General features: G+C 36.5%; 1 protein-coding gene across 1 annotated transcript in view; it reads left to right on the top strand.

Annotated features, from left to right (window-relative positions):
- The window catches only part of LOC108685837 (elongation factor-like GTPase 1), a 42,587-nt gene that overhangs the window by 21,794 nt on the left and 11,368 nt on the right, over positions 1 to 9,425 (top strand). The gene's annotated exons all lie outside the window — the stretch shown is intronic.

Here is a 9,425-nt window from a genome sequence, read left to right as displayed (position 1 = left end):
TATATATATATATATTCTAATTAAGTATTTTTTTATATTATACACCACATAAAATTATTAGCAGAATTCTGTTCTGAATTCCGAATTATGAATTATATATTATTAGTCTAAAATGGACTTTCAGTGGACAAGAAACGGAAAAGATATTTTTCGAAAAGTAGCTCAACGCGCGTCGTCTTCACTTTTGCGTTTACTTTCTTGCGTTTGATTCTTTTTTCTTTTTTTCCCTTCCTGTTTTCCCTCGAAAAATCGTCGCTTTCGCTTTTCCGCGTCAATATCGCGAATGAGGGAAAGGATTGTAGATCTCGTATCTCTGCGGTTTGCCGAGATATTACATGATACGGATGGGATAATATATTATAGAACGTAACGCATTTTCCCTTTATACAGTCCGAACTATACTGTTTACTTTGGGACGACCTTAACAGGATAGAGCTCTCGCTCTCGCAACGGTAATTAGATTTTTCTGAGCGCGGCTAAAGTTCACGTTGAACTCAAGTACACGTCGAACTCGAGTACATGCCATTTCGTCGCATATGAAGCTCGTAATCCAGCCTATCTTTTATCACATTACATCTTTCCTCTCTATAATTTTCTGTTTACTCGCATTTTATGTCTCTACATTCACATACACAGCTAAGCGAAATGCACTCTTTTTTTCGAATACGATAATGCAAAGTTAATAACACGAGAAATATAATTTCTCGTTTGTGTGACAATGAGAGAAAAATAACGTCTATATCGTGCGAAATTATGCAAATAAGAAGAACGACCGAAGTAATTGCTACATGTCAAGTTCGACTCGGAGAGATGGAAATTCTCGTTACAACCAGAATGCCCGCAATCTGCAGTTGCGATAGATTGGCGAAATCGTATAGAATTTCCGTTACGTGAAATGTATGTATGAGATATTTCCCTCATTCATGATGTGTCCCTTTCGATGAAGCCTGAAGTCGCTTTCCGTCCTCGCAAAAATTTTTTTTTTAACACAGGACCTTTCGCGTTAATCGCGACTGTAATCTCGCGATCTTTTCTTCGTGGTCAAGCAGGTCGACCGCGTTTTTCCCGTCCGAAACATCGTTTACGTCGACAGATAGGAATTAGGTGGGGCGAGGAAGGAGATAGATAGTTGGGAGAGGCGGCGTGTTTATTTGTTCGTCTTCCTGAATGTCCGTGCATCGGTCCATGGCGAGCTGACCGCTTATCTGCCTGCCTACCTACGTATTTTCCTTTCACGTGCTCGATCTTGTCCGCGCGTCGGTGCTTGTGCCGCAACAGTTATCGCACGTATGCCATACGACACTGGTGAAATTGGGTCATTCGGTACAAACCGACCATACGAGCCGTTATCTCGTTGCATTAGCAAGGCCGTATCAAACTGCGCCCGCTCGCTCGCTTGCTCGCTCGCGCGGGTGCGAGCGGACACCGCACGCTTCAAGCATCAGATGTTAGACATTACGCTTCATTAGAATATGTATCTCAGGTTGCTGAATATGTACCTGCGACGGATGCGCGTCTCAGTATAACGGAAGCGAGAATGCGACACGGACTGTGTAAAAAGAAGAGAAGAATGTCTATCGTTTCGAGTGAATACACACGTGCGAGATAGCGTGATAAAGAATGCTGATTAAATACGATCGTTTCGAAACTGTAATGCCGTGTCGATTGCTACTGAATACCCGCTCTCACGGGTATTTTCTCTGTATTGAAGAAAAATGCCTGGCTGGATTCATTGGAATTTTGATTGATTGAAAATGGACGAAATCTAAATTTTCTGGTTAAATCTACTAAAAGTTCAATTAAGATAATAGATTGATGCAATCTTCTGATTTGTCCATCTTTAACCAGACATTTTTCTCAGTGTGCGAAATGTGATTCTTATTCGAGTTTATTCGTTTCATTCGTAAGAAGAAGATATGATTGTTTTCTAGATTAAATTTCTGGATTAAATTTACGCACAATGGAAACTATCCGCTATTCGGAAACTTTTCATACTTTTGCCATTCTTCGTCACGGTAAACCGCACAATTGTGGGCGGGAGAATGAGTTTCCACGCTTCAACCGCAAAGTATTTAAACATTCGCGACATTGGCCATTTATACGAACAATGTAACAATTACGTTATTCTTGTAATGAGGGACACGGAGAAAAAAAGATATTACATTTATATTACATTTATATGTAGTTTAATTTTAATCTCGATTCAACTAACTCTTCATCGTTTTCTAATTCTAAGAATTAGAAAAAGATGATGAGTTAGTTGAACCGAGGTTAAAGTTAATCCACATTGGTAGAAACGAGTATTATAGAGTTATAGCAAAACGGTACACGCAGTTTTAGAGAGCGAGTAAAAAAGAACGAACGCTTTTATGATGTTAACGATATGAATCGCAATTTAAAAAAGAAACATTAAAGTACGCAAAAGATCAAACCGTATAATTAACACACTCGGTATTTTTTTGTCTGTCTGTCTCTCTCTCTCTCTCTCTCTCTCTCTCTCTCTCTCTCTCTCTCTCTTTCTCTCTCTCTCTCTCTCTCTCAAGTTGATAATTGCGGCTTTTTCTTTTTTTTTTTTATTCGCATCCGTTCCTCACTGTGTCATCTTTCGTCTTTATATAATTTTTTTTCATATTTTTTATATTAATTTGATTTGTTTTTGTTGTATTATTTTCATTAATTGCATGTTTCTGTTTTTACATTTTTCTTCTGTTTTAATGTTCTTAGAGGACTTGCCCTAGACAGCAACAATAAATGCATCTATCTATCTATCTATCTATCTATCTATCTATCTATCTATCTATCTATCTATCTATCTATCTATCTATCTATCTATCTATCTATCTATCTATCTATCTATCTATCTATCTATCTATCTATCTATCTATCTATCTATCTATCTATCTATCTATCTATCTATCTATCTATCTATCTATCTATCTATCTATCTATCTATCTATCTATCTATCTATCTCAAACACGTTTCTCTCTGTCTCGTTAGCAATTCGTTGCACGTTAAAGTTATAGGCGAGTATGAATAATTTCACCATTAATGAGCAACTCGCGAGAGCAACGAGCATTAATTTACTTGCGCAAATAAAACGAACATTCACGGATCGATACGCATGCGTTTGTTTCGGCAATTTGTCGGACTAACGAGACTGAAAGGAAAGCGCGTGGCGGTCAACTGTACACAAAAGCGTCGTGTAATTAGCAATGGATATGAACACCGGAGCGACGGAGAAAAAGATAGAATAGAGAAAGAGAATACCTTGATGGATCTTGTAAAATCGTTCGCGTTTCACGTCTTGCGTCCGCGCGACACATAAAGGATTTCGCGCGATTCAAAAGCCGAAGCAGAAGACAAAGAGAAAGAAGACGAGAGAAATTCGCGCGGCGATTCGCGTCAACGCCACTGACGACGTAACCGTCTAACGGATCTTTTGGCTTAACGCATTGCGTAGCCCTTTTCCTCATTGTAATCTCCCGTGGTTCGTCGCATCATTTGCCACAACGACTAGTCGGAGGCTGCCGTAATGCGCGAGACATCAAAGAAATGCGTCATGTGCGTCCCTTTCTTGCCTTTACAATAATATTTGAAAATTGCATGCAGAAACTACTTGTGATTGATTGATTTTGAAAGGGAATCGAAATAATAATAAGGCCTAGATTCATCAATGTAAGATTAATCTCAGCTGGATTTTACTGTTTATCTTTTTCTAATTTTAAGAGTTCTACCAAGATTGTAGATTAACTTTAATTCTTAATTTTTAATTCTTAGAATTAGAAAAAGATAGTTGAATTGAAATTAAGAAAAATGGTCTGATTGGATTAAATAATAATTCTGATGGAAAATGGACGAATCAGAATTTTTTTGTTAAATTTATTAGAATTCTAGTTGAGATAATTAGAATTCTGATTAATATAATTATTCTGATAAAAATAAGAATTCTAGATTTTATCAAAATGTTGTATTAAACAGAATTCTGGTTATCTCAACTAGAATTCTAATAAATTTAATCACAAAATTCTGATTCGTCCATTTTCAATCAGAAATTTTTTTCAGTGTACATTGATATAAACAGGCATAAAAGAAGTAGAAAAAAAAGAATAAATTGAATCGAGATTAAAATTGATCTTATATTGGCAGAATCGGGCCTAAAACGTATGAAAATAAAGGCAAATTCTTTTCCCTAATGGAAAATCGGCTTATTTGATGAACGATCCATCAAAGGATAATAATATATTATCGTCTTCTTCCCCCTTTTCCAAGAAGGAACGAGCAATATTCGTAATAAGAAAGAGGATGATACCTTATAAGAAGGAAGGAAGGCACGATTATCTAGAATAAGACATTTAATAATGAATACACCCACCGGCTCGATTCACATCGGTAGCGCCCGGTAGTTGGACACGTAGATTGTAACGGAAGTACGAAGAGCAAAGTGATCGGAATGTTGTACCTTCGCTTCGGCGGCGGAATCATCGATGTCGAACGAACATTGTCCGTAAAAAAAAGAAACATAAATAATGAGGAACGCGCGTCTGCGATGTACTTTCCCGTTTTTCTCAATCCAGTTAATTTGTACACCTGACGACGTTGCGAATTTGTAGACACGAAATATCATTTATATAGAAATTGAATCAATCGTAAATCGAATCAGCTACCGCGTTGCTACAAGACAAGATAAAAAAGATAGCAATCGCTTCATCATCAACAATTACGCGGCAAAGCAAACGTACTTATTTCACAGTTCCGTTATCTGTAGTATAATAGTTGCACGAATAATGGTTAGATAACAAAATTTGTCACATATATATTTTTTTATCTATTTGATGTCATTACATATTATATACATATATTAATAAATTATAATTTTGTTATCTATTATTAAAAAAACAATTTCTATTAAATTCTTTTGATTTATTTATAATAGAGAAACTAGAGAAAATGAAAGAAAATTATCAAAAATAAAAACATACAAACTATCACATGTATATATAATAAAATATGTACTAATAAATAAAAATCATAGCTGAAAGAGCTCGATACAAATTCTCACGATACAATTCGCAAATACACTACTATCCCGTATCTTTATTAACATTCCAAAGCAAAACTATGAAGATTTCATACCTCGTGTAGCGCGTAGGTAGATTGACCCTGGACCTTATAGACTTTCGTCCTCGCGCCACCTTGAACGCGACCTCGACCGCGATCTCTGATAGGAAAGAAGGAAGGTGTACTTCTCGCACGCCCTGCACGCCACTGATAAGCCGGTAGATCAGTCGACTCCAATCCACCAATCGTTCTCTGATTTCTCCTTGATTCCTGATTGCTTCAACCGATTTTTTTCTCAAAAGGAAACCTCCTACGATTCGCGCGCTACCGCGATCGAATATACAGGGGATCGTTTGACAATCGCCGATGGCAGTGATTTGACAGCTACGGTGATCACGCGACTCGGACTGGCAGCCAAGATCGCAGTGACAAAAGACAAAATTCTGTCTCGCACCCTCTTCCGCGTTCTTGAACTCTTCCGAGGCCGTGAACCGTACTGTTCGCGAGTCTTTATTGGTGTTATCGTTATTGTTGGTGCTGTTGGTACTGTGCTCGGAGAGACCGGTGTGGATGGAAGATAACCCGCGATGAGATTGTTTCGGGGTTTGAGCCCGACTGCGGCTTCGCGTAGGACGCTACGTGCCTATGAGTCCCCGCTAGTCCCACTTACCAACCAACCAGAAACTGCTCGGGTATACTCGGAATCCTAAGCTGCATCTCCGCCAATCCACCTTCCACTCTTCTTCCCTCCGTCGCCCCTCGTCGTGTTCGCCTCGGTTCCGCGCTTGTCCGGGATTATACTTGTGCTTTTCGTCTTTCGGCCCCGCCAGAAAGCTGTCGATGAAAGACAGGGGCGAGTTTTGCAGCTGGAACCAGTCGTTTCTGGACCGCCAAGTGCCTCTTAATCAACCGTGAAGAAGATTTTGCGGACTATTAATTGATATTGGTGACAAGTTATGAGGAGAGAAGTCTGCCTTTCCTCTCTATTTCTTTCGTTCTTTTGCATAATTGGAAATCACGAGAAATATTTATAAGATAGGAACTGCTGTTTGAAGTAGCCGTCGCTGTTCGCCGCTTTGATCTTAAGAATATTACTTTGAGATCTAATAGACCTCGACTGAACTCCCACGTATATCTTCACCTTTCGAATAGAGAGAAATTTCCATGCGCTGCCTAAAGCTATAAACTTTCTGCTCATTTTCTGCTCATTTCTGTATAAGACTTATAGTCTGTTAAATTGATTTATATATATTTGTGGATGAAAACTAACAATTATGTCGGTAATGAAATTGCAGAAAATACATAGACAAAGATTTATCTTCTTCTTCTTCTTCTTTTTCTTCCTATTTTTCTTATTTAGTAAATCTTCCAAGAAAACGCAGAAGCAAGTGTTACGATAGATTTACTTGCCTTAATTAGCAGATAAACATAAATCGCGAATTATTTTAGAAAGTTTAAATCTAGAGAGGTGCAATCTCTGTAGATACGTCAAACTGTGTTTCTTCTTTATAAATCCAACACATCGGTAATCATTTTTGCAAATCGTATGAGAGAGAGCATACCTCTCCATTATTACTTTGTGGCCGTCATCTATAGGCTCTCACTTTATCATGATTTTTCCATCGTGGACACGGTTTTTCCATCCTGGGCACGATGTCGAGTAACACGTTTGGGGCACAGCGCGGCCTTTCTCCAAAGATCGAACGCGTATTCTTCCCGACCGCGCGATTCATCTCGGTGAAAGTCTGCAGCTATCTGTTAGGCATAAGATTTGACGTAGACGCTAATCATTGTCTGCGGTGCGCAACAACCGTTCGGCCATAGTTCGCGTGTTTTTCTTCACCGCGAAGCAGCGTGAACGTCGGATTCAGCGTCGATATCGACGACTTCATCGGGAACGCAACCTCCAGCTGACCATCAAGAATCGGAAAAACTGACCCGCTCTTTATGCCAGTAGGTTTTTGTGCTTGAAACGAGGCGAATGCGGTTCGCATCTTGGGAAAGAAAGGAACAAATAACGTGTAATAAAAAAAGTATTGGAGAAGTGTGTCGGAAAAGATGTACGGTTCCGCGAGAAATGTAGAATCATTGGTTGTTCCCCGGGCATGGCCCGAGAATCTGCACGATGATTTTTGCGAACGAGTTCGTGACTAACAGAAATATTCAGCGTATTCCATAAGACGAGAGCATTATGAAAACATGCGATGCTCGAATACATTTTCACCGAAGAAGAACCCTTCATATTCATGAGAGAATTCGCTTTCTAAGCTCTCCATGCATTGGATGTGCAGCTTTTACAGCAATTATTGTTGTGAACGATAAATAATGAACAACTATCGAATAATTCATAGAAATATGTGGAAACTTGATTAATTATCCGTTAAAAATTCTTCGTTTCCATTCACTAATTTAATTAATATTTATCTATTTTAATTTTTATATTTATTTATTTTAATTTTTATTTTAATGTTTATTTTTATAATGGTTTTGATCACGCGATCTCGTTTATTGTTGTACTCTTAATTCTTCTATCGAAATAGAATGTAACTTCATGAATACTTTTATTACTAATGACATCATTAACGTTTTATTATATTTAAATTATTAATTATTTTTATGTAATTAATTTACATTGCAATCTTTTTGTTTTTATTTTCATTTCTATTTTCAATCAGTCTAATTACTTGTTTCACACTGAGGATGACTTGATCAAGACTTGAAACGTATGTATGATTTAATGTTTATATCGATTTGATAAATATTAAAAAATAGATTAATTATCAACATCTAATAATTAGCATAATCTTTCTTTTTTGGCAATTTTATTTTAATTTATTTTAATTTGTTTTTAATATTTATCTTAATAGTTTTTGCCGTAATAAATACCTATAATAATATCAATTTATTCTCTGATCGTTTTTTATCTGCAACAAACAGCTTTTTGAAATTAAAAACTTAATCCTTAAATGTATCATCGGGAACAACACATTGGCATGCCTAACTTAATTCAATTGCTTATAACTTTCATAAAAATATTGTAAACATTTTTTTTTTTGAAACGCCAGAGATTAAGGCTCAATCATTTTTTGTTAGATTTAATGCTATTGTAAAAATTGTCCTTTTTTAGCTATGATTAATCACTAAACTGATGGTTTTGTAGTCTAACAGTTAAAACTTACTGAGATTAAATCCAAACTACAAGTTAATTAGAAAATCGCGGACCTAAAAAGCATAACGTTACTATATATTATTGTATTCTTATTAATAAAAAACTTATAAGCAATAGAAGCATTGGAAAAAAGTCAAGTATACCATACCAAAGAGTCTAGAGATTAATTTGATTTAAATTAATTTTTTGATCGACCGTTCAAATACACCTTCGCGATTGTGCGCCGCTCAAGAGAACTCTGGTTAAGACAACGCGGCGGTAACGGTGCCGTGCAGATGGTAACATGCAAGAGTGGAGCATCCGCGCGGATGGAGTCGCGGGTGATGGACCGTGACGTTCTCATAGATAACTCACAGCTTCCGACGTCCATTCGCGTTCTGTCTATGTCGAGTTATCCAAGGAATAACTCGGCAGAAGAGCAGCGGTTCCTTTGTAGCCCTCTCGTGAGGAGAAGTCACGTGTACATAAGATTCGATTTTGAATTTGATACACGTCTTTCTAACGTAAAATATCAGAAAGTCACTTTTCCCGAAGAGGGAAACGATGATACGAATAGAAAATAATATTGAGAGCCGATAATGTGTGCGTTCATAACGACATCGTGAATTTTTGTTGCGTTTCAAGAAAAATTTCTTGTTCTACTTGCAGAGCACTGTGTCTTCGATGAGAAAGAAAGATGACTAAAATGATATTTAAGATTCCGATGTTTTAGTTTTATTTTCATTTAATTTGTGATATATTGGCAGCAAAGAAATTTTACATTTTTAAATTATAAGATTAAGACAATATTGTGTACCGTTTATTTCTAACGTAATGATCAAGTTGATTAAAATAGTAAATTAGTAAATTTTGATAGATAAAATTATGTAAACATTTTTAATTAAATTATGTAAGTATTAGTTTTTAATTAAATTATTATCACTAAGTAGAAATAAAAATCTCGCTAAAATCTACGTCTATTGTTTAACTTGTTGATATTATTACAGTGATATCTTCTTTATCGACTTGCGATAGATCGGTAGTTATTTTGCGTATCCTTGACTCTTACCTGCATCCTCAATAATCTCGAAGATCGATAAATCGCTTCTTTATCACATACTCGTATCGCAAAAATACATATATTTCTTGAATTGATTTTGAATTGATATTCACATCTTTGCATTAATTAGAAATTTTTCTTTCCAAAGAAAATTAGAT

Source organism: Atta colombica, unplaced genomic scaffold, assembly GCF_001594045.1.
Source record: "Atta colombica isolate Treedump-2 unplaced genomic scaffold, Acol1.0 scaffold160, whole genome shotgun sequence".
NCBI classification, from domain to species: domain Eukaryota; kingdom Metazoa; phylum Arthropoda; class Insecta; order Hymenoptera; family Formicidae; genus Atta; species Atta colombica.
Note: the sequence above shows the minus strand (reverse complement) of the source record. Positions and strands in the feature narration are given on the sequence as shown.